Raw genomic sequence first — 21,846 nt, 5'->3', positions numbered from 1 at the left:
TGAGGCAACATCAGGGTTTTCTCTTATCTGTCTTAAAAATGCTGCTTGATCATTGATCCGTTGCTCGAAGTACTGCAAAGAAGCATTAGCTACATCGAGCTGCACTTGGATCTTTTGTACTGACAGGGTAGTGGTTAAAAGTTCATTGGTTACTTTTGTCAGTTGTTGATCTTTGCTTTTGCAGGCATTGGATAATAATTTAGTCAGAAGCTCTCCTAGCTCTTCCATCTCTTTCTGCTGCTTCTCCTTTGCAATCTGGTGTTGTTCTGCTTCATTTTTCAACTCTTTGATCTACCTTTGAAGATCTACAATGATGTTCATCCTGTTGTCTAACTCTCCTTGTAGAGCCTCAATGGCTAGTTCAAGCTCCTTGGCCTTAGCACTGCGGCTAAGTGATTCTGTTCACATCTTATCTGTTATCAGCTGTATTAACTTGGCGTATTCATTCACTTGCATGATGACTTTGTCATTTGTTTCCCAATCTTCAGGCTCTACTTGGGGTTGTTTAGAGGTTTGGGCCGTTTCAATTAGTGGGTCATTGGTTGGTGTTGTTGCTTCTGCTTGTGGCCGTGGAGGGGGTTCTACTTCTCCTCCTTGAGGCATTGCAGATGCCTCGGCTACTTTTAATTCTTGAGGCTTTGTAGATGCCTCAGTTGATTATTGTTGTGTTGTTGTAGAAGGCCCAACTTCAGTATTTTTTGTTCCCTTTGGCTGTTCAAAACTGGCCTCTTCTTGGTGCTTCTCTTTTCCCTTTACTTCTTCGCCTTCATTGGGTTTAGAAGTTGGTGAAGGATTTGGACTTGGCATGGGATGGTCTTCTTGCTCCGTAGTGGGTGAAGTGGATCTTGGAGACATATATGCGTGGTCATGATGTGACTCACTTTGTTCAGTAGCTTTCTCTTGTCTCTGTTGCTTGGCCGTTTCTTCCTCTGCTTTCCTTTGAGCTTCTTGAGCTTCTTTCAGCCTTAAGGCTTCTGCTTCCGCATACATCCACTCAAGGAAATTCTTGGGATCCTCTGTTCCTTTCCTTGCAGGGTTCTTGGTTCTTGGTCCCCTTATATCTCTCAGACTCCATCTTTCAGGGTCCTCACCTGTAGCTTGGCGGCTCCTTTCGTATGTCTGCTTTTGTCTTTCAAATCTCGCCCTCTTTTGTTGTGGTTCTTCTTAGTGAGCTGCAAATGCTTTCTTTTTCATTTCTTCAATCCTTGCTCATCTTTCTTTGTTGTCAGAACTTTCACTGCTATGAGCGTCGTGAAACTTTCTGCTGATTCCTCATCTGACTTGTACACTCTCTTTGTTGATCGAGTGGTTCTTGGAGAAGGTTGAGTGGACACGATCCAGGTGTTCTGATCTAGGGCTGGTGGCAAATTGTCGGCCATTCCAATAGCATGATATGCTATCCTTGTTAGCACTTCTAGAGTGCCCAGATATGTGATCTTGCCTCTTTCTTCATGCCCTTCAGTGTTGTAAGCATATACTGTGCATGATCAATTGTCTGCCTGGTTGTCAACTTCAATACTTGAGTGAAGGTAGTCGCAACTGCATGGTTTGGAGTTGTGTACTGTGGCGGTCTCTTTGATAGGAAGTGGAAATGTTGATGGTAGAGGCAAGCTGGTTCTTCCACTTGTCTTTGGATGAAATAAAAAAAGGTGGCAGCAACAGTATCTTTGGTAAAAGTACTTGTTGTCTTTCTATTTGTGGCCCGCATCGTCATACCTTCTGTTGGCAGCTTCAATGCCTCAATCACTATCTCTTTCATGATTACCACTTGTACCTTTTGCCCTTGTTGATTGGTGATTTGGGCTGACCCATCTTCTTTGATCGTGGATAGTAATTCATATGCCTTCTAGAAATCCACACCGCATGGTTCCTGGTCGTAGAAATCTCTTAGGCCTAGCCTTCTGTTGGCTTCCTTGGTGTTTGGCTTAGCAGCTACATCATAAATCTCCTTTGGTAGCATTTTCAGTCCTACTTGGTGTCCTTCTTCGCTCTTGAATCTGCCAGTAAAAACCGTTGTGTTGTTTTCTTTGAGCAGTTCTTTAGACAAGTAAGTTGCTTTTACTGTCTTCACTGAGCTTGGATCTAATTGATATGGTGGCAACTCTTGCAACTTTTCTTTGTGGGACACCCTTTCATTTGCCTTCTCGGCAGCTTGGATTGCTCATGTTAAGTGAATACACTGTCAAAGTTAGAAAATTTTACAAATTCCGCTCTGAAATGCCCTGATTCTAAATTGCTGACAAATGATGTCCATTTTGCTTCAAATCAATTTTAGAGCATGCATAGATGCACAAAAAACTTGTAGAGATCAAAATCATGTAATTCAAGCAAAAACTACAACAAAAGTAAAGAATCATGATTATTTACAGCTGGGGATTTTTTCCAACTTTTTGCATTTTTGACATGATAAGCTTGAAACATATGGAATTTAGGTACTCTGGGTGAAGTGTGGGCTCATTTGAGTGCATTGGGTAGAAATGGTGCCAGATTTAGGCTTTCATACTCTGAAACAGTAGATATAAAGAGATTTTGAGTTTTTGAGATCCAAATTTGCTCAAACTTGATTTGTGGGCTTGGGACATCATGTTCTTTGGCCCCATAAGGTCAAAGTTGCAGATTGCACCCATTTTGGCAAAAAAGTAAATAATCTCGATTATTAACTTTTTCATCAAAATGTGCATTTTTTGTTGCAACTTGGTTCTAGGCATGATGTAGACTCTGTGGATGAGATATGGGGTAATTTGGATCAAAAAATGTGACATTTAACTCAAAAATTGGATTGAAAAGACTTTGGTGCGTTTTTTGACAATTTCAAAGTTTTTCTTCATCATTTTGGCTCATACTTGACATGTGGCATGTAATAGATGTGTACAAGTGATAGGCGAAGTGAAGAGATTAATTTAAAGCCAAACAAGCACAAAAATAAATAATCGTGATTATTCACAGCTGTCAATTTTTTTTGCAAGTCTTGACAATTTGATGACCTACACATATTTAATACATCTAAAACAAGTCCGAAAATGAATTTGGTAAAGTTATGTCGTGTCGGCATCACTTCGTGCTCTTGTCGACTCTAAAATCATCATTTTTGTGATTAGATGGCATGTGGAGTTGGTTAGTCACTTTTGAAGCTATGGACTTGTCCACTACATAGTCTTGATGCTACCCATCCAGTTTTGACCCATTTGGAGTCAGTTTGACTTCATATGTCAAATTTGACGCTGTGTAGCCTCCAAGCCGTTTTCTGTTGTTCGAGAGCTTTCCTTGATTGTTTCCATGAAACCATCTAGGTACATTGTGTATATACCCACTCTATAAGCTGCCTATGGAGTCAGAATGCAATTCTGGCTTATGGTGGCAAAAACCTACATTATTTACTTGGAACCCCCATTTGGTGATATGAAAATGTTCTATTCTATAAAGGCATGCTACAATTCAAGTCTCGTCCAATTCGGTTGAGCTGACAGGCCGCTATGGTCAATTTTGTATTGTAGGACTTTGTGCACAACTGGGTTTCTAGGGTTTTTTTCCTGAGCCTAGACTTGCTACCTAGCCATATAAATTGTTCATTGATAAGCTTAGAACTTACCCTTCATATCTCGTGTGAGACGACGCTATACATGGACGACTGTAGACTCCGAAAATCGAGCGCGAAGAAGGCATAGAGCTCTCTCCTCCAAGAGTGACTAGTGGAAATGATGTGATTTTGGGCTACCTTGGATATCTATACTCGGACTTCCCAAACTATTTTCCCCCAGATTCCCCTGTTAGTCCTTCTAGGCCATGAAATCTATGTTAGACTCAAAAAATTCTTCAATCGGATTTCGTTAGCTCATTTTGCAAAAAATTGCGAAAGTAGTCCTTGACAGCTTAAGTTAGGCTTCCCGCTTCCATCTGTCGATTCGATTGAAATTTTTTGTGCATGTCTGCCTTATACTTTTGATCATCGGCGTATCTTTAGTTTCTCCATCTGAGCTCATTTGCTATTTATTATTAATTTTTGACCTGCTTATTGAAAAAATAAAAGAAGATAATAAACTACAGTAAAAAAAGCAAAGTGAAAAATCAATAATTAAGAAAATTCATTGAGAAATACTGCTTTATTGTTTTTTGGTGGATTTCTCCATTTTTTAGTTCCAATATCAAGGAAAAATGATGAAAATAACAAAAAAAAAGACCATCTTTTGATGACTTTTTGGTAGTATATATTCTATTTACACTCATCGGGGAGATGTTACCATTTAAATTTCCCTTGTTGATGACTTGTTAAGGGCAATATTAGGTAATTTTGCAAAAAATCACACGTTAACATCCAACTTTTTCCTTCTTCTTTAAACATTGCCCTTAATTACTTAATTCCCTTCCACCCCTCCTAGATGGCGTACTCCGGGACGATTGTGTGCATGGGTTGAACAATTGTGTCTATGCATCGCATTGGTTGGCTCTACCATGCTGTGAACATCAATGCAATTCAAATCATTATGTTGTGCAAGAGTTGGGTCTTGAGTAATTAGCTCAAGGGTTTCTAAGGTCGAGGTTTTCGTTGTTTGCTGTTTCCCAAAGAGCAAATCTTGTAGCTTGTGTGCTCTTTGCTTTATTGTACCGTCAAGATGCTTTGGCATGCTGATTTTCTGAGCTGCCGGTATCAATAATGATGGTTGTTGAGATTTAACTCACCATTGGTATCTTGGTTTTTCTTCAAAGAATGTTGTGGTTGAGTGTTTTGAGACTTAACTCTCCACTGCTTCATCGATTTTACAGTTTGCGGAGAAGATAAGTGCTCCTTCCTCCAAATCCATCGTGTTTTAGGTTCCCTTCTTGAAGATGCTCTTATTTGTGTTTTGAACCTCCGAACCGTCTTTGGTACATTAGATGATGTTTTGGGCACCCAAAGGTGAAACGGATTGTCCTTAAGTTGTGCTTTTGGTACCCAGATCTGCCTGACTCCTTGCATGCTACTTGTAGCATTTGGTTGTGTATATGATGGAGGTGATTGATTGCTTTGTGGGTTGTTCTGCTGGTAATCTCTTTTCCATTCCTCTTTGCTTGGTGCAATTAGCACAATGAGTTGTCCGCCTTTAGGTGATAGCTTGAGTTGATTGGTGTCACAATCCGTTACTGCCTTGTACGTCCGGATCCATGAGATTCCAAGAATCATTTTTTCATTCATGTGTTTATCTGGTAAGCATAAAAATTGATGAGGGTATGAACATCCATGTACTATCACATTTAAGTTGACTACTCCCAGTGCGGTGTTGGGTCCTTGTTGCATCCTTTAATAGCTGATATTCCTGATGTCAAAGACTGATCTGTTGCTTTCCTCTACGTGGAATAACTGACTGCATTTACTCAAGCTTCTATATCGACCAATGCATTTGTGCTATGATTGTTCAATTGTTCTTTGATGTGAAGGTCCAGTCCATCTAACCATTCATCATCCGTTGACACTGCATCCTTCTTTAATTCCCATAGTCAGTCATCTAGTTCCAAAGTGTTGATGGGAATAGGTATTTGTTGATTTTTGAGAGTAGCCTTCCTTTTGAGTACTCAAAGCCGAGCTTTCTCTTGGGCTTCATCAATGACCTGCTGTTGTTTCATATTTCTCTGATTTGCTGCATGCATCTTTTCTAGCAACTCATTGGTTAGTGGCAAATTGTACTTCTTTAACACTAGGTTGGTAATGGGACACTTTTATGTCTTGGGACACTTTAATGTCCTGTTAAGTGACCATTTTCCTTGAATTATGTCAAGAGTTTCAAAATGTATTTTGAGGTGCTATCTATCTAGAAAGTTGTCTCATGAGCTGAAAAAAACTCGACATTTTTTTGGAATATCAATTCCATCTTTAACCTTGTCCTTGCACAACATTTCACAACCTAAACTGTGTGAAAAAAAGGGTCCTGTTTTTGGCTTTTTTCAACTTTTTGCAACTATACCACTCTAGAATTCATGTTTGTGAGGTCTATAATGCTAGAGAACTATCTTTAGTAGTCCTCAACATGTCCTGATGCTTCTAGGGAGAAATAAATGTTAAAGTTGTAAGTTATGACCAAATTACAAAAATTGTCAAATCCTGTTTTTTAGCCAATTTTAGCTCTTCTATGATTTTTTTGGTGGCTTTCATGATATCCAAATGCAGTTTTGATTTTTATGTCGCATATTGTAACATAAAGCTAATATTCCTTGAGTTTTGGAGCACCTAATACCCTATTTTGCATAGTAGGCAACGATGGTTGATTTTTTCAATTACAGAAGAAAACGAAACATTCTAGTATATCAAGTATAGCTTTTTCAATATTGTTAGTTTCTTGTGACAACTACATGCATTTTGTAGGTAGTAACCATATCTAGTCATAAGGATCAAATTTGGCTAGATATTGAATAGTTTCTATGGGATTCTACAACTCATAATGTTGAAACCAGTTTTTTCATGTTTGCTGTATTTAGCACTTCATCTTTGTCCCCAAGACTCCCCTTGGTAAGAGATGTAATATTCTTTTGACATGCTCCATGGCTCCTTATGAACCTAAAGGATTATTTGTATTGAGCGTGGCTATAGAAACTTTGATGATAGGTTTGCAGAATGGTAAAAATTCAACTTTTTTGTACCTATTTCTTTTGGCAAAACAAAAAATAGTGAGTGAGAAGCAATCATATGTTCTGATCACCAACCCATTGAAGTTAACTAGGGAATTTATCTCAAGTCCTACAAAAATCCCTAATCTTATTTTTATGCAACAAAATGTAAGAAATGACTGTTTTGATGAAAATGTACTGGTCCATCAACTTTGGAGGCTTGGTGTGACCAAAAGATTAGAAATTTTACAAGTTTCTTATTTTTTACATGTGTAGTAGTCCTTGAACTATAACCTCATGAAAGGATTTTACAAAATGAGTGGATCTACTATGGTTTTGGAGGTTTTTTTCAAAACCCTGAAAGGACACTTTTATGTCCAGTTAGGTTACCAACCTAGTGTTAAACGGCATCCACTAATCCAATTAGCCATTGGTTCACCATCTAAGGTACAAGTTAAATGCTCCACTTGGGGATACGTCTTCAATGATAAATGATCCGTTTCCCTTTTTCTTAAACTTAGGAATGTGTTGCTTATGGGAGTAGACTAGAACTAAGTCCCCTTTTTTGAAGATTTTTGTAACTAAATGGAAATCAAAAAACTGTTTTTGTTTCTGCTTTTGTGCATAGATGTGAGCTACATCAGGTGTTAGCCTTTGCTCATCAAGCTTTTTTAAATCTTCAAGCCTCTCTGACAATTCATGTCCAGTCCACTCAAGATCCTTAGCTACCTTAGTGTCGGCAATAGAAATTCTATTGACAGTATGGCGTCAAGACCATGAACAAGGTTAAAGGGTGTACATTAAAGCTGTCTTGAATGAAACTCTATAAGCCCATAGAGCGGCATGGAGATTCATTTCCCAATCAATATGTCCCGAACTAACCACTTTAGTTATTGAGCTAAGAATTTTATTCGTATGCTCTACTTGTCCATTTGCTTGTGGGTGATAGGGAGCCAATTTGTTATGGATGAGCATAAATTCATTAAGAAGATACTCAATTACCTCATTGAGGAAATGAGTTCCCCTATCACTGACAATTTCTATTGGCAGTCCATATCTTGTGAACAAATTCTCATACAAGAATGCGGCTGTGGTTCTGGCATCATTCTTTTGGGTTGCCTTAGCCTCTGCCCACTTGGTCAAATAGTCCGTAGCTACAATGATATATTGAGATTGGGTTCTATAAGTAGGTGGTTGGATTGGCCCAACAAAGTCTATACCCCATTTTGCAAAAGCTCTATCCCCCATCATTGGTCTTAAAGGCATGCTATCTACACGAGTTGGCATTTTTTCTCGTTGACATGCATCACACCTTTGAACATATTCTTTGGCATCTGCAAAAAGTGTCGGCCCACCATATGATTGCTCTTCCATATCAGATTGCTTTATAAGTAAGTAAGATATTACTCCACTTAGAACAAGTGACAATGTCACTAATATGGTGCTTGTTTCTGTATGAGGAATTTTTTAAAGTAAATGAGTATCACTCTCATGGTTCCAAAATACTAGAATCAATGTCACATAAGGTATGGGTGCTTGTTTCTGGCATTGAGGACATTTTTTAAACAAATGAGTAAACATCACTCCTCATGGTTGGCCAAAATACTCCAAGTAAGTCCCACTATGGTAATATGTGCTTGACTTAGGTATTAGGTTTTCTCCTCAGGATTAATACACAAAAGCAATATTCCATCTCGATTTCTTTTGTACAGCCTTCCAGCTAGTAATTGATATATAGCTGATCGCTCAATTAATCCTGTTGTAATAGGAAGTGATATTTTTGAATCCACTTGAGCTATGGTCATCAATGATACCATATTTTCCGACCATAGAGGTATCATTTCCACGGAGAACATATATGCGTCTAGTAAATCATCATCTACTCCCTCTGGTGATTCACCTGAAATAATCCTTGATAAATAATTTGCTCTTTGATGAGTGGTGCCCTTTTTCACAACTACATTGAAATCAGACTCTAAAAGAATGATCAACCATCTCACTATTCTTCTTGTGTTGCATGGCTTGTTGACCAAGTACAATAAGGCTTGGTGGTCCACAAAGAACACAAATTTGTTAGCTAATAGGTAATGTCTATACTTTTTTACGGCATATCATTCCTAATCCTTCCATTTCAATGGTTGTATAGTTTTTCTCTACCATATCCAACTGTCTACTAGCATAAGAAATAGAAAAATCAATTTTTCTGTCTCCTGGGACACCCAATGGAAAAATTAGAAGAATCTACATGTATGTGGAATATCTTATTCCAGTCTGGTGCTTTCAATATTGGGGCTGAAGTGAGAGCTTGTTTAAGTTTCATGAAGGATTCTTCACACTCATCAGTCCATTCAAAGAGTGTAATTTAAGCTATACATGGGTTTTGCAATTATAGTGTACATGTAAATGAATCGCGAGTAATATCCACAATCTCCCATGAAAGCTTGAACCCCTTTGATTGTTGTCAGTCTAGGAAATTCAACAATAACATGAATTTTATCCATATCAGTAGCTAGGAAATTTTTGGACACTATATGTCCAACAAGTTTTCCTTGTCTGCCCATAAATGTGCACTTTTCAGGATTTAAGCAAATCCTATAAAGTCTACATTTAAACAGATCCTATAAAGTCTACTTTTTGAGGTGTTCAAAATGATTAGCCCGGATTGATGAATGTACACATAGATCATCCATATATACTCCAAGAAATTCCAAATGTATTACTTAAACGCATGGCTCATCAATCTTTGAAAGGTGGCAGGAGCATTAGTTAACCCAAAAGGCATAACTCGATAGGCAAAAATACCCCATTCAGTTGCAAAGGTAGTTTTATGCTGATCTTTGGGATCAACCAAAAGTTGATTGTATTCCGAAAAGCCATCTAAATACTGTAAGATTATTTTCCTACAACTCGTTCTAAAACATGCTTAGTGATTGGAAGAGGAAAGTTGTCTCTAATGGTAGCTGCATTCACTTTCTTGAGATTGACACACACCCTTAATTTTCCATTTTTCTTGGGTACTACTGCAATTGAAGACACCCAATTTGTGTGTTCAATTTCATAAATGAATTCGGCTTCCTTTAGCTTTTCTATCTCTTCTTTGATGTTCGTGGAAAATGTTTCATTATAAGTATATGGTCTTTGTCTGCTTGGTTTTGCATCATCTCTCATAGGTATAGTATGCTGACAAATTTCTGGGTCAACACCCTTGAGATCCTTATAAGACCAAGCAAAGAAATCTTGGTATTCTTTCAGTTGGATTAACAAAAGCTCCTATTCTTCTTCCGTCAGGTCGTTTGCAATGTAGGCAGGTCTTGGCTCTTCTCCTGGTTCGGCCAGATCTATCTTTTTTGCATTTTTAGGTCCTTCATAGGACTCACTCTCTTTTATTAGTTCCATGACAGGTTGTTCGACTATGATCTTTCGGTCTTGGAGAGTATATTTCTTGTAATGGGATGGAACACTCATTACATCTTTACCTTCCTCCTTAGTGGTTTCCATTTCAATGGTATACATCTCCTTTACAGCTTTCTTCAACTCTTGATACTTCTTTCTTTCTTCAACTCGTGTCATGGATGAATCCTTTGTTGGGGTATAAAGCCCAATGTGGTCGCCCAGGTAAGTGGGCGGGCCGCCAGGTATGTACACATATTCTTTCGTTAAAACCTAATAAGAACTCACTATGCTCTACACATTATAGTAGAGCGAGTTCATCATATCGTCGTGCTCTTCTTCTCGCACTCTCTCTCTCGCATCGCACTTCCGCTCGTACTACTTCAACTGGTATCAGAGCTCAGATCGAGGCTCGGGGTAGCACCGCAGGAGGCTAGAGTCACCAACTCAGATTGGAGTGAATTCGACAGGCGAAGACACGGCCCCAAATCCTGTGAGCAAGCCCGAAGGGCTTGGTGTTCTCAGATTTTCATTCTGAGGTCATCTCGGCCACCGTTCGGCTTCGACAAAGGTTTGTGCAGGCCATTTTTGACTACGTGGTCTCGACGGGTGTAGATCCGACTCTGCAAATTTGGGGATTTTGGCCTACGACTGTAGGTGCTGAGGATATCGACACTCCCAGAGTGTTGATTTGTGGCTGTCTACATATCGAAGGACGGCTCATAGTTCTTGGAGGTGTGTCACATACGACACGGGCGCATCTACACACAGACTGTAGGCGACATCCACTAGTTCATTAGGTAGCTTGTGTTTGCTGCTTGATATTCCAGATTTCATCCTGACATTGCAGGTACTTCCACATGGGATGTATTGTCAAAGATGATGTATGTCTGTTGAGGGTTTGCTGGCTATGAGTCACGCAGCAAACAACCGCCGCAGTAGTTACAGCATACAGTGGGAAATTTGTGGATGTATGACTTTGTGGGAAGTCTATGTATTGTCAGATTTACTGCAGCCTTTGTTGAGGGTCGAGTGAGGTTTTATTGAGCTGGGGGATTCTCGAATGTTGAGATTCTTTCGATGATACAGGTCTTGGAGCGATCCCTCGAGCACCCTTAGATAGGCAGCTAGGATGTATTGACTGTGAGTTAGACAGTTGGGGGATTGCATCTTTGCTTTACTGCCGTTGAGGCATTGTCGCAGTCTATGATTACAGGACAGTGACAGGACAGTCAGAGACAGTACAGGTGCATGACAGGTTTACCCGCAGCTTACAGTGTCAGAGAGACAGTGGTTTTTTGAGCTGTTTTTGGTCTGTTTTTTGAGTACACCAGAGCCATTTTACAAAGGAGACTCTGCCAAAATTTATGCAAAATCTGAAGCTTTCTTGGTTCATTTGACAGGTTGATATTGGTTCAGAGGTCAGTTTACAGGGGAAACTCTGCCGAATTTTTCCCAGGAAAGTAAACTACTGTGAAGCGTAGCTATGGATGGATCATAGGACACTGCTCTTTACAATATCAAGAAGCTGGATGGAACCAATTTCCCATTGTGGAAGAAGCAGATTTGGCACGTGTTGGTACAAAAGAAGCAGATAAAACCTATAAAGCTCAAGGGGATAAAACCAGAAGATATGGACGAAGATGAATGGAGCGAAATGGATAAATTGGCACTTTCTACCATTATGCTGACTTTGGCAGAAAGCGTTTACTTCAATGTAGCAGACGAGATGTCGGCTTATCAAGCATGGTTAAAGCTGAGTGATCTTTATGAGAAGCAGAGTGCAGCTTCACAGGTATACTGGCTTAAGAAGCTTGTTGACTTGAAGATGAAAGAAGGGACACCTATGTCCAATCATCTGAATGAATTCAACACAATCTATAGTCAGTTGTCAGCTCAAGGTGTCAAGTTTGATGAACCTGTTAGAGCTATGTTCCTGTTGATCACATTGCCGGAAAGTTGGGACACTTTTCGCACAACTTTGAGTAATTCTGCACCTCCAGATGGTTTGAACATAGCAGGTGTAGAAGGAAGTCTGCTTACTGAAGAAACCAATAGAAAGACAATGGACAAAGGCAAAGGAACAGCCTTAGTTGTCAGGGGAAGGACCAAAGAAAAGTACAAAGGTGGAAAGAGGAATCAGTCTCGTAGCAAGTCCCGCAGTGCTAAAGGCAAGAGTGACATAGAATGCTACCATTGTGGCAAGAAGGGTCACATGAAAAGAGACTGCAGAGAATGGAAAGTAGAAAAAGGCAAAGAGAAAGCTGAAGACCATGGTGAGAAGAACAAGTCCTCAGTGAAGATTCAAGAAATAAATGTGACAAACACTGTTGCAGAGGATGACAGTCTAGTGTCAGGAGACATCTACTTCTTGAAGAATACAATGGACTCAGCTCTTCTTACAGCATCTGATGGAAATGCACTGAGTGACTGGATTATAGACTCAGGGGCATCACTTCATGTGTCTCCAAACAAGGAGTGGTTTACCTCTTATGTGACCACTAAAGATCATGTTCGGCTAGGCAATGGGCAGACATGTGAGATCTTAGGTGTTGGAGATGTTCAATTGAAGTTTCAGAATGGCTCTTCTTTCACGCTGAAGAATGTGAGACATGTTCCCGCAATTACAAAGAGCTTGATCAGCACAGGTTTACTTGATGATGCTGGCTACGTCACCACTTTTGGACAGAACATGTGGAAGATATCCAAGGGTTCTATGACAGTAGCACATGGAGTAAAGTCTGGAGGACTTTACATGATTTATGTATCAAATGTCTCTAAAAATGTAATCAATGTAACCGAGCAGCCGAACGTTTCTTTGTGGCATAGCCGGTTAGGACATATGTCCAAGAAGGGAATGGAAATCTTGTCTCGTTCTGGTTATTTGCCTGGCTTTTCATTTAATGATTTTGAATTCTGTGAACATTGTCTGTATGGTAAGCAAACACAGCAGCCACATAAGCATAGAAGCAGTAGAAGAGATACACAGTTGGCACTTGTTCATAGTGATTTGTGTGGACCTATGCCTAACCTATCTCTAGGGGGAGCTTCTTACTTTATGACATTTATAGATGATTACTCGAGGAAAGTATGGGTTTACTTTCTCAAGCACAAGGATGAAGCGTTTAGTGTTTTCAAAACGTTTGTGACACTTGTGGAGAATCAGAGTGGCAAGAAGCTTAAATGCTTATGCACTGACAATGGTGGAGAGTATGTTTCAAAGGCCTTTCAGGACTTTTGTGAGTCAAAAGGTATAAAACGTGAACTTACCGCTCCTTACAATCCTCCTCAAAATGGTGTTGCTGAGAGGATGAATAGGACCATACAAGAAAAGGTCAAAAGTATGTTGTCTAATGCACAACTGCCAAATGGGTTTTGGGCTGAAGCTGTATCAACAATTGTTCATCTTGTAAATAGATCTCCTAGCAAGGTTTGCAGAAGGATTCAGTGCAAGAGATGGTATGGTCAGGCAAAATGCCCTCATACAAGCATCTCAGAGTCTTTGGCTGTGAGGCATATACTCACGTTCCAAAGGAATTTAAGAACAAACTTGAGCCAAAGAGTAGAAAGTGCATCTTTCTAGGCTATGGTAATTCTGGTGAGATGGGGTACAGACTTTGGGATCCCGAATCCAGAAAGGTTGTCTGCAGCAATGATGTTCACTTTAATGAATCCAAATATCATTGTAAACCAGAGAGGGTTGAGGAGATTAGAAGAGTTGTCTTCCAAGAAGATGGACTTGCACGTGCAAGACAAAATGTCAGGGCTCAAGAGGAGCAAGGACATGATAGATTGGAACCACAGGTTGTGGCTGAGCCTGAGCCACCTATTGTGCGTAGATCTGGACGTGTCACGTGACCTCCTGATAGGTTTGTTCCATCTATGAACTATGTCATGTTGACTGATTGCAATGAGCCTTCATGTTACAAGGAAGGAGTGCAAATGAAGGACTCCGGGAATTGGCAATTGGCCATGCAGTCAAAGATGACAGCTCTGCATAAAAACCAGACATGGAAGCTAGTTAAATTACCATGGGGCAAAAAGGCTCTACCTTGTAAATGGGTTTACAGGTATAAGATCACCGCTCATGATAGTCAGCCAAAGTACAAAGCAAGGCTTGTTGCCAAGGGCTTTAAGCAAGAACAAGGCATTGACTTTGATGAAGTCTTCTCTCCGGTGGTCAAGATGACTACATTGAGATGCTTTCTTGCATTGGTTGCCATATTAGATTTGGTGTTGCACCAAATGGATGTCAAGACAGCGTTCTTGCATGGTGATTTAGATGTGGAAATTTACATGCAGCAGCCAGAAGGGTTTGTTGAGAAAGGCAAGGAAGATTGGGTATGCCAGTTGTTAAAGAGTCTTTATGGCTTAAAACAATCACCGAGGGCATGGTACCATAAATTCCACAAGTTTATGCTTTCTCAAGGCTACAAACGTAGTGAGTTCGATCACTGTCTATATACAAAGAAGGCTAAGGATGGCAGTTGGCTGATCCTTATTTTGTATGTGGATGACATGTTGATTGCTGGCAAACACTTGGAAGAAATTTCAGCTTTGAAGTCAAAGATGGCAAAATCGTTTGACATGAAAGACATGGGTGAGGCAAGTCATATACTTGGTATGCGCATTGAGAGAGACAGATCAAGGAAGTTGATTTGGTTATCTCAAACAGAGTATATTGACAAGGTTTTGCAATGTTTCAATATGGAGAAGGGAAAGGCATTGAGTGTTCCATTGCCACCATATGTGAAACTTAGCAAACAAGATTGTCCTGTGTCTGAGGAAGAACATGCCGAAATGGATAAGATTCCATATGCGCCTGCAGTGGGTAGTTTGATGTATGCAATGATTGCTACTCGCCCAGACATTGCATTTGCAGTGGGAGTAGTAAGTCGATACATGTCAAACCCAGGCAAGAAACATTGGGAGGCAGTGAAAGGAATATTGAGATACCTGAAAGCTACAAAGAGTATGCGTATATGCTATGGGAGTCAGGAGCTAAGTGTAAAGGGTTTTACAGACTCAGATTATGCAGGTGACTTAGACAACCGAAGGTCTACGTCAAGGTATGTCTTTAGATTGGCTGGTGGAGCAGTATCATGGCGTTCTAGATTACAAGATTGTGTTACTCAGTCTACTACAGAGGCTGAATATGTTGCAGCATCAGAGGCATGCAAAGAATCAATTTGGCTTAATCAACTAGTAACAGATTTGGGAATCAAAGAAGAGATGCCTGTGTTATATTGTGATAGTCAAAGTGCTATACAATTGGCTCGCAATCCAGTTTATCACTCAAAGACAAAGCATGTGGATGTGAAGTATCATTTCATCAGGGAAATGCTCGAGGATAAGCAACTTCAGCTTGTCAAAGTTCACACCACAGAAAATCCTGCTGATCTACTTACAAAAGGACTTCCCTCAGAGAGCTTTGCGCATTTTCGCAAGCAGATAGGTGTAGGGTAGTACATCACTTCTCTACATCTCTTGTATATTAGCTTGTATAGTAGCTTCTCTCACACTTAAAGTACCACATTGGAGTTTAAGTGGGAGGTTGTTGGGGTATAAAGCCCAATGTGGTCGCCCAGGTAAGTGGGCAGGCCGCCAGGTATGTACACATATTCTTTCGTTAAAACCTAATAAGAACTCACTATGCTCTACACATTACAATAGAGCGAGTTCACCATATCGTCGTGCTCTTCTTCTCGCACTCTCTCTCGCGTCGCACTTCCGCTCGTACTCCTTCATCCTTCTCTTGGTAATTAGGTTTTTCTTGAGTTTCCTTTCTAGTTTTTCTTAATGTTTTTGATATTATTTTTTTCTTTTCGTTTAAAGGATATCTACCAGTCATTTTGTCTTCGACATAATCATGTGCATCTATTTGCATCATATAGTATTCTACTAGAGACTAATGGCATAGGTCTAGATTTCAAGTTTCTCGTGTCTCTTTTTCTTCTATACCACTTTTGTCTTCTCGGTTTCTGGTTTGGAAAGTCAAAAAACTTTTCCTCCCCTCCTTTCATAAGTAGTTTAGCTCTCACATGTTTTTTTTTCGACCCCGAATCGTCTGAGGTAGCTGAATGTTCTTCTAACTCATCTGTTGCATCATATTATAGGTCGGAAAAGACTTGTTAAGCTTTCATAAAGTCCTTGGATTCTTGAATCTCATCTTCAATGTGAAGGGTTGAGATAATTTGTATGGAAAATATCTCATAGTTGTTCTCATTGCAAAATTGAGTAGGCATAGACGTATTTACACACACATCCATTGTTGCTTAAATTTGAGTCCACTCAAATGGCTCAAACAAATGCTCCGGGAAGGATTCACGTACATAGGCTTCATCTCTGCAATGCCTTTCTAAGATGCATTCTTCTCTTTTCAAGCTCCTGTTTTCTGAGGCTCCAAATAGGTGTGTCTTTGTTCAACCAAGATGAAAGTATAGTTTTTCAGCCAAAGAGACTGAGTCAAATTCTTGTATGGGTGTTTTCATGACATCTCTATAAGTGTGATCTTTTAGATTAACCTTTGTTATTGATCCCACTTGCTTCAAGTACAGATAGTTGTTTTCCCAATCCTGGATGAGTTGTACTTGTTGCATGAAAGGTCTTCCCAAGATGATTTCATAATTGAGTCAAATTCTTGTATGGGTGTTTTCATGACATCTCTATAAGTGTGATCTTTTAGATTAACCTTTGTTATTGATCCCACTTGCTTCAAGTACAGATAGTTGTTTTCCCAATCCTGGATGAGTTGTACTTGTTGCATGAAAGGTCTTCCCAAGATGATTTCATAATTGAGTTTCTTTCCAAAATCCACTATTGCAAACCTATGTTGATAATCAATTCCACTGGAACTAACTATCACTTTTTTAAGCATTCCTAAAGGTTTTTCAATGTGTCCATTAGAAAATTGCAATTTCATTCAAGTTTGTCTAATGGCTGGTTTTCCCCATGATTCCCATATTTCTTTTGTGGCTATGGTTATGCCTGCCCCACTATCCAGTATTGCCATGGTTTCTATATCATTATATCTCACTGGAAGGGTTGTGTTTCCTTCTTCCCCTTCGTAATATTCTTCGACTTTGTTCATTGGAACGGATCTAATCTCTTTGTTATCCAATTCGTGTTTCAATTTTTTCAAATTTTTCACAATTAGTCCTGTTATCCCCATCTTCTGTAGAGTTTTCTATAGATCATTCCATAGATATGGTCTGATTTTTAACAGTTCTCCTAAAGTAAGAGTGCATTGAATTAGTGTAGAAATGATTGAATGGAGGTTGTCTACCTCTAGGATCCGTTTTGGTATTTTTATCTGAGTGGTTTTACACACTATGGATTCATCTTCGTTATCGGGTCGTTATCTCCCAAGCAAGAGGGTAGTGTTTTCAGAGTCATTGGTTTAGACAATCTTGAAGGTTCAGAGCCGCAATCCCCATACAAGGATTGTACAACCATGTCCATATCAGGAGATAGATAGTCCAACCAAACTTCCTCTATAGGAGCTGACTTCAAAGTTAGGCTCCCATCATTAATCTCTCTAAATTTTTCCCATAAGTGTCATGGCCAGTCTTCTTCTACAAACGGAATTCCATCTAAAGCATCTTCACTGTCAAACACTATGACTTCTGGCTCTTTAGTTTTAAGGTGGGGTTCTACCACCACTTCCAATTTCTCTTTAACTGGTTCCTACCACAAGCTCCTCAGGTTTTGCTATACTCTTGAGCTTGGGTTTTTGTTTTTCTAGCATCTCTTGAGTAATTCTTACCAGATTTTGATATCTGGAGAAGGATAGTTTTTCCATTTGTTTTCCATGTTTTGGCTTGCTTTAAGTCCCCACTTGGTAAGCTTCCAAGGATGCATTGAATGGCTCAAAAATTTTCTCTACCAAAATTGATCCCCCAAATTTCACTGTGGTTTCCTTGATTTTACTTCCAGTTTCTTCACTTTTTCCTGGAATAGTTTCTTGGCTTTCCCCTCGATTTCAGCCCTTTGTTTTTGTTTTCTCATCTCATATCTTTGGCTTCTGCTTCACTTGGTCTTGTGAGAGGAACTTTTAGTATTTTCCAAATCATCAAAGGAGTTATGTTTCTTTTTCTTAGCATGGGCTCTGGTGATTACGTTGATTGGAAGAATAGGTTCACTCACAGATGAGCTACTAGGTATCACTTGGACTACGTTCACTACTGCTTTACCATTGTTTAACAAATTTTTTGTACAATCTTCAGGGAAGTGTCCTCCCTTTTTACAACATTGTATATAGAAAGCTTCAATTGGCTTAATGTTCTTGTTAGGCTCTGGGAATTCATTTTTCCAGTGATCATCTGCACCACAGTTATGACAGTTTCCAGTTCTTAGCTTAATCATGGGTCTTACCATCAGAGGTCTAACACCTTGCTAGCTACATAGTATATCGGTGCAAGCTCTGGTGTAGTATAAGTCATGGGTTCTTCCACTGGTGGTGGATGTGAATTATACCAATCTCCTTCTACCATTACAGTAGATGGACTAGGCTTAATATAGGGTGTAACATGCACTAGTGCTTGTTCATCTATGACTTCCTCTAAATGCATATACTTTACAGGCACTGCATTATGTCAAGGATATGGAGGTTGTTGACCCAACACGGGTTGAGGTCTTCCCATACCCATTGGTGGTCCTTGTGACCTCATAGGCACGTATTGAACATTCCCATCATACTTTGGTCGGTAATAGCACTTATTGGTCTCATGGTTGGTCCATTTACCCTCGATTTTCACATCATTTCTGTGACCTAATTGGTTGTCCCTGTTGAGGTATCCCTTGCCTTGGTCCCCTCATAGGTGATTTTTGCATGTTATTCGTCATTTCATTTATCCTTTTGAGCTTGTCTTCTATGGCTATAGCGGTGCTACAGTAGTAGTTCCCACTTGTGCTGGTTTGGTGGATGCTGTTTTCTCACTTTGATTATTCTTAGGGACATCTTCTTCATTGAAAATATCACAATTGTCTCCTAAGTCAATAGCAACACACACTCTTCTAGGGTCATATGTTTCTTGCTATACAATATAGCATGAAGTTCTTTGTTTAGAAGTCTCTCTAGAAACAATGATACTAATCTTTCTTCTGCAGGTATTTCTAGTTCTAGGTATCTTGCAATGTATTGCTTCATTCTAGCTGCACAATCCCTAACAGACTCACCTTATTTCTCTGTTTGAAGCTATAGATTTTGAGCTACAGTATTATGTTTGATCCCCGTTTTGGAACATGCAACTACAATATTATGTTTGATCCCTGTTTTGGAACATGCAACTACAAATCCTTGAGTTAATGTATTTAAGTCCATGATTAACCTTGGTGGAATGTTTTGAAACCATGCCAATGCTTTTCCTTCTAATGTCATTCCAAATCCCTCGAATTGAGTATGGAAATCAAATATGTGTAATGCTCTTAGTACTTGTTTAAAGCTTGCTAAGTGGTCATATGGATCCCTAGATCCACTATATTTTTTGACTCATTTTTGAAAATCAGCTGGTCTGACACGTCTATTTGGTTCAACGCCCGGTCTCCAGGAAGTTGTTTCTGTTCCGAGTCCTTCAAACCAGTCTATTGGAAATAGTGACTCATGTAGCCCCGGACTAGATTTAGTGTCACCCGGTTTTCTTCGTGATGAGATAGTTTTGGGTTTTTTAACATTACTCCCAAAAGATCTCTTGTAGAGTTCCTCTCTTGGAATAGTTTCTGGTCCTTAGACCAATATCCAATCTCTTATAGAGTACCCTTGGTATTTGGTTTGTTCTACATACTCATGACTCATCATAACAAAGTTATTGTTATAACAAACCCTAAATAGGTAGGTTGGTAGATCTACTGAACCCTTGTCTTTGATTTTGAAGATATAGCTGTCCTGATTTGGCATGCGAATTCCATAGAAGATCTTTTGATATTTCTATCCTCCCAACAATAGACTCCGATCCTAGGATTATTTGTGCTAAGCCATTTCAAAGGCTTCAAATCAACTTGATCGTATCCCTCGAACTGTAAAGTTGGTGGTGCTTCTTTTGCTGCCATATTTGGAATTATGGTATTTACTTCTAACCCCACTTGTCTATCACATCAGGGTTTTCAACTTGCAAATACTAAGTTCCATTTTTATGCATATACATTTCTCCTTGTTTGGTTGCCCTGATTTCCTCTTCAAACTCTATGTCATGGTCATCAATGTGAATGGCATCCTCTTCATTAGGATCCAGGTAAACACGAGCTCCATGTCCATTAGTCTTATAAAAGGTGAGTATGTGCGTATATCGTGGTGTCGTTCTGGTTCTTGAATGAGTTAAATAGGAAGACATTTCAAATGTTGATTTTGAAAAGTATCCAAGACTTCTTTAAAGATAGTGTCCAAGTGACCGCCTTGATTCACACTCTCTTTGGTGGATACTCTACTAGCGGTCTCTCCAAATATGCCTTGGTTTGCTAGTATACGACCAGATCTAAGGGTCATATAGACTTGTGAAGCCCTGGATAGAGTAATTACCATCGGATTGACTTGTTATCAGTTTCTTCCTCTTGACTTGATTGCAACTCCTGTCAAGCTTTCAATTCCTTGTCTGCAAACCTGATTCCTGTAACATTTAATGGCCTAAAAACTTGTGTGTAGCGGAAATTAGCATGAACATAGTGGGAATTTCATTAGAATAGATTCCTAATGAGAATTACAAGAGTGCTTGGGTGGAGAGAGAGCAACAAAAAGCATAACACCTAGTTAGATAGCATGAACAATACTTTCAAAAGAGAGAGAAATTAAGCTATTGACAACAGTTGAGGACCAGATTTTCATGGAGCCGGTCCCCCCTCCAAAAGGCTTTGTATTATGGTTTCTCCCATCAAGAGAGACATTGTACAATACAATTCTTTGTGTTCCTTCAAGACTAGCTAGTGCAATGAAGATGAAAGCTTCATGCACTAAGAAAAACACTTATCAAACACAACATCAATTATCCCCAGTCTCAGACCCAAGACCTCACACACCTTCGAAGATGGTGAGAGCTAGCAGGGTATGAGAGTAGATTGAGAGGAAGTAGGAGTATTCTTACGAGAAAGATGTACATCTCCTCACATAATCACTCATATTAGCATAGCTTAGCTTAGTAATTAGCATGGTAGAGGAGATGAGCATGCATTGAAGCTTGGCTCTTGGTTGGATTTGCATCCACATGCCAAGAGAGTGTTGATGTAGGCTTCTATCTCACAAGCTTGGAGTAGGTGATGAGTTCTCCATTAAAGCTTGAGAAGGAGAGAGAGTCTTCTTTACTTCACACATGAGATTGTGTGAGTGTGTGTGTAATAATTCCTTGCAATAATCAGCCCCCCCTCTCTCTCTCTCTCTTGGGAGACCCCTCTTGCTATTTGCTCTTGCTACCCTCTCATTGGACCTCCCTAGGGCTAGCCAATGACAATTAAGTAGCATAAGTGATAGCCTTCTGACATGTGTCCCCCTTTCCCTTTTTGTGAGAGCTTTAGGTAATTTAATAATTCAACTAAACTCTCATTGGACCCCTTTGCCTCTTGGCCAATAGGAACCAGGCAAGCCATTGGGGCTGCTGAATGCTCATTGGACCCCTTGGGAGACTGTCCAATAGTCTTCTAGAGGACTTTATTCTCATTGGTTCTTTTATGAAATGTTTTTAAATTAATTAAAATAAATTTACTCTAGTCAAATTCTCATTGTTCCACCTCCAAGGACATCCAATAGGAATTGGGTACACCTTGTGGGCATCTGACCTAGGGAGCTGACATGTGTTCCTCATTCCCTTTGTGTAAAGGGAGCTTTTGTGTGTTTTGTGGCTTTCTCTCTCATCCCCTATAAGCAAGGCTTGCCCCCTCCTAAGTAGGGATTTGTAA

Source organism: Adiantum capillus-veneris, chromosome 7, assembly GCF_014529385.1.
Source record: "Adiantum capillus-veneris isolate H3 chromosome 7, ASM1452938v2, whole genome shotgun sequence".
Lineage (NCBI taxonomy): Eukaryota > Viridiplantae > Streptophyta > Polypodiopsida > Polypodiales > Pteridaceae > Adiantum > Adiantum capillus-veneris.
The sequence above is the reverse complement of the archived record's forward strand: the minus strand, read 5'-3'. Positions refer to the sequence as shown.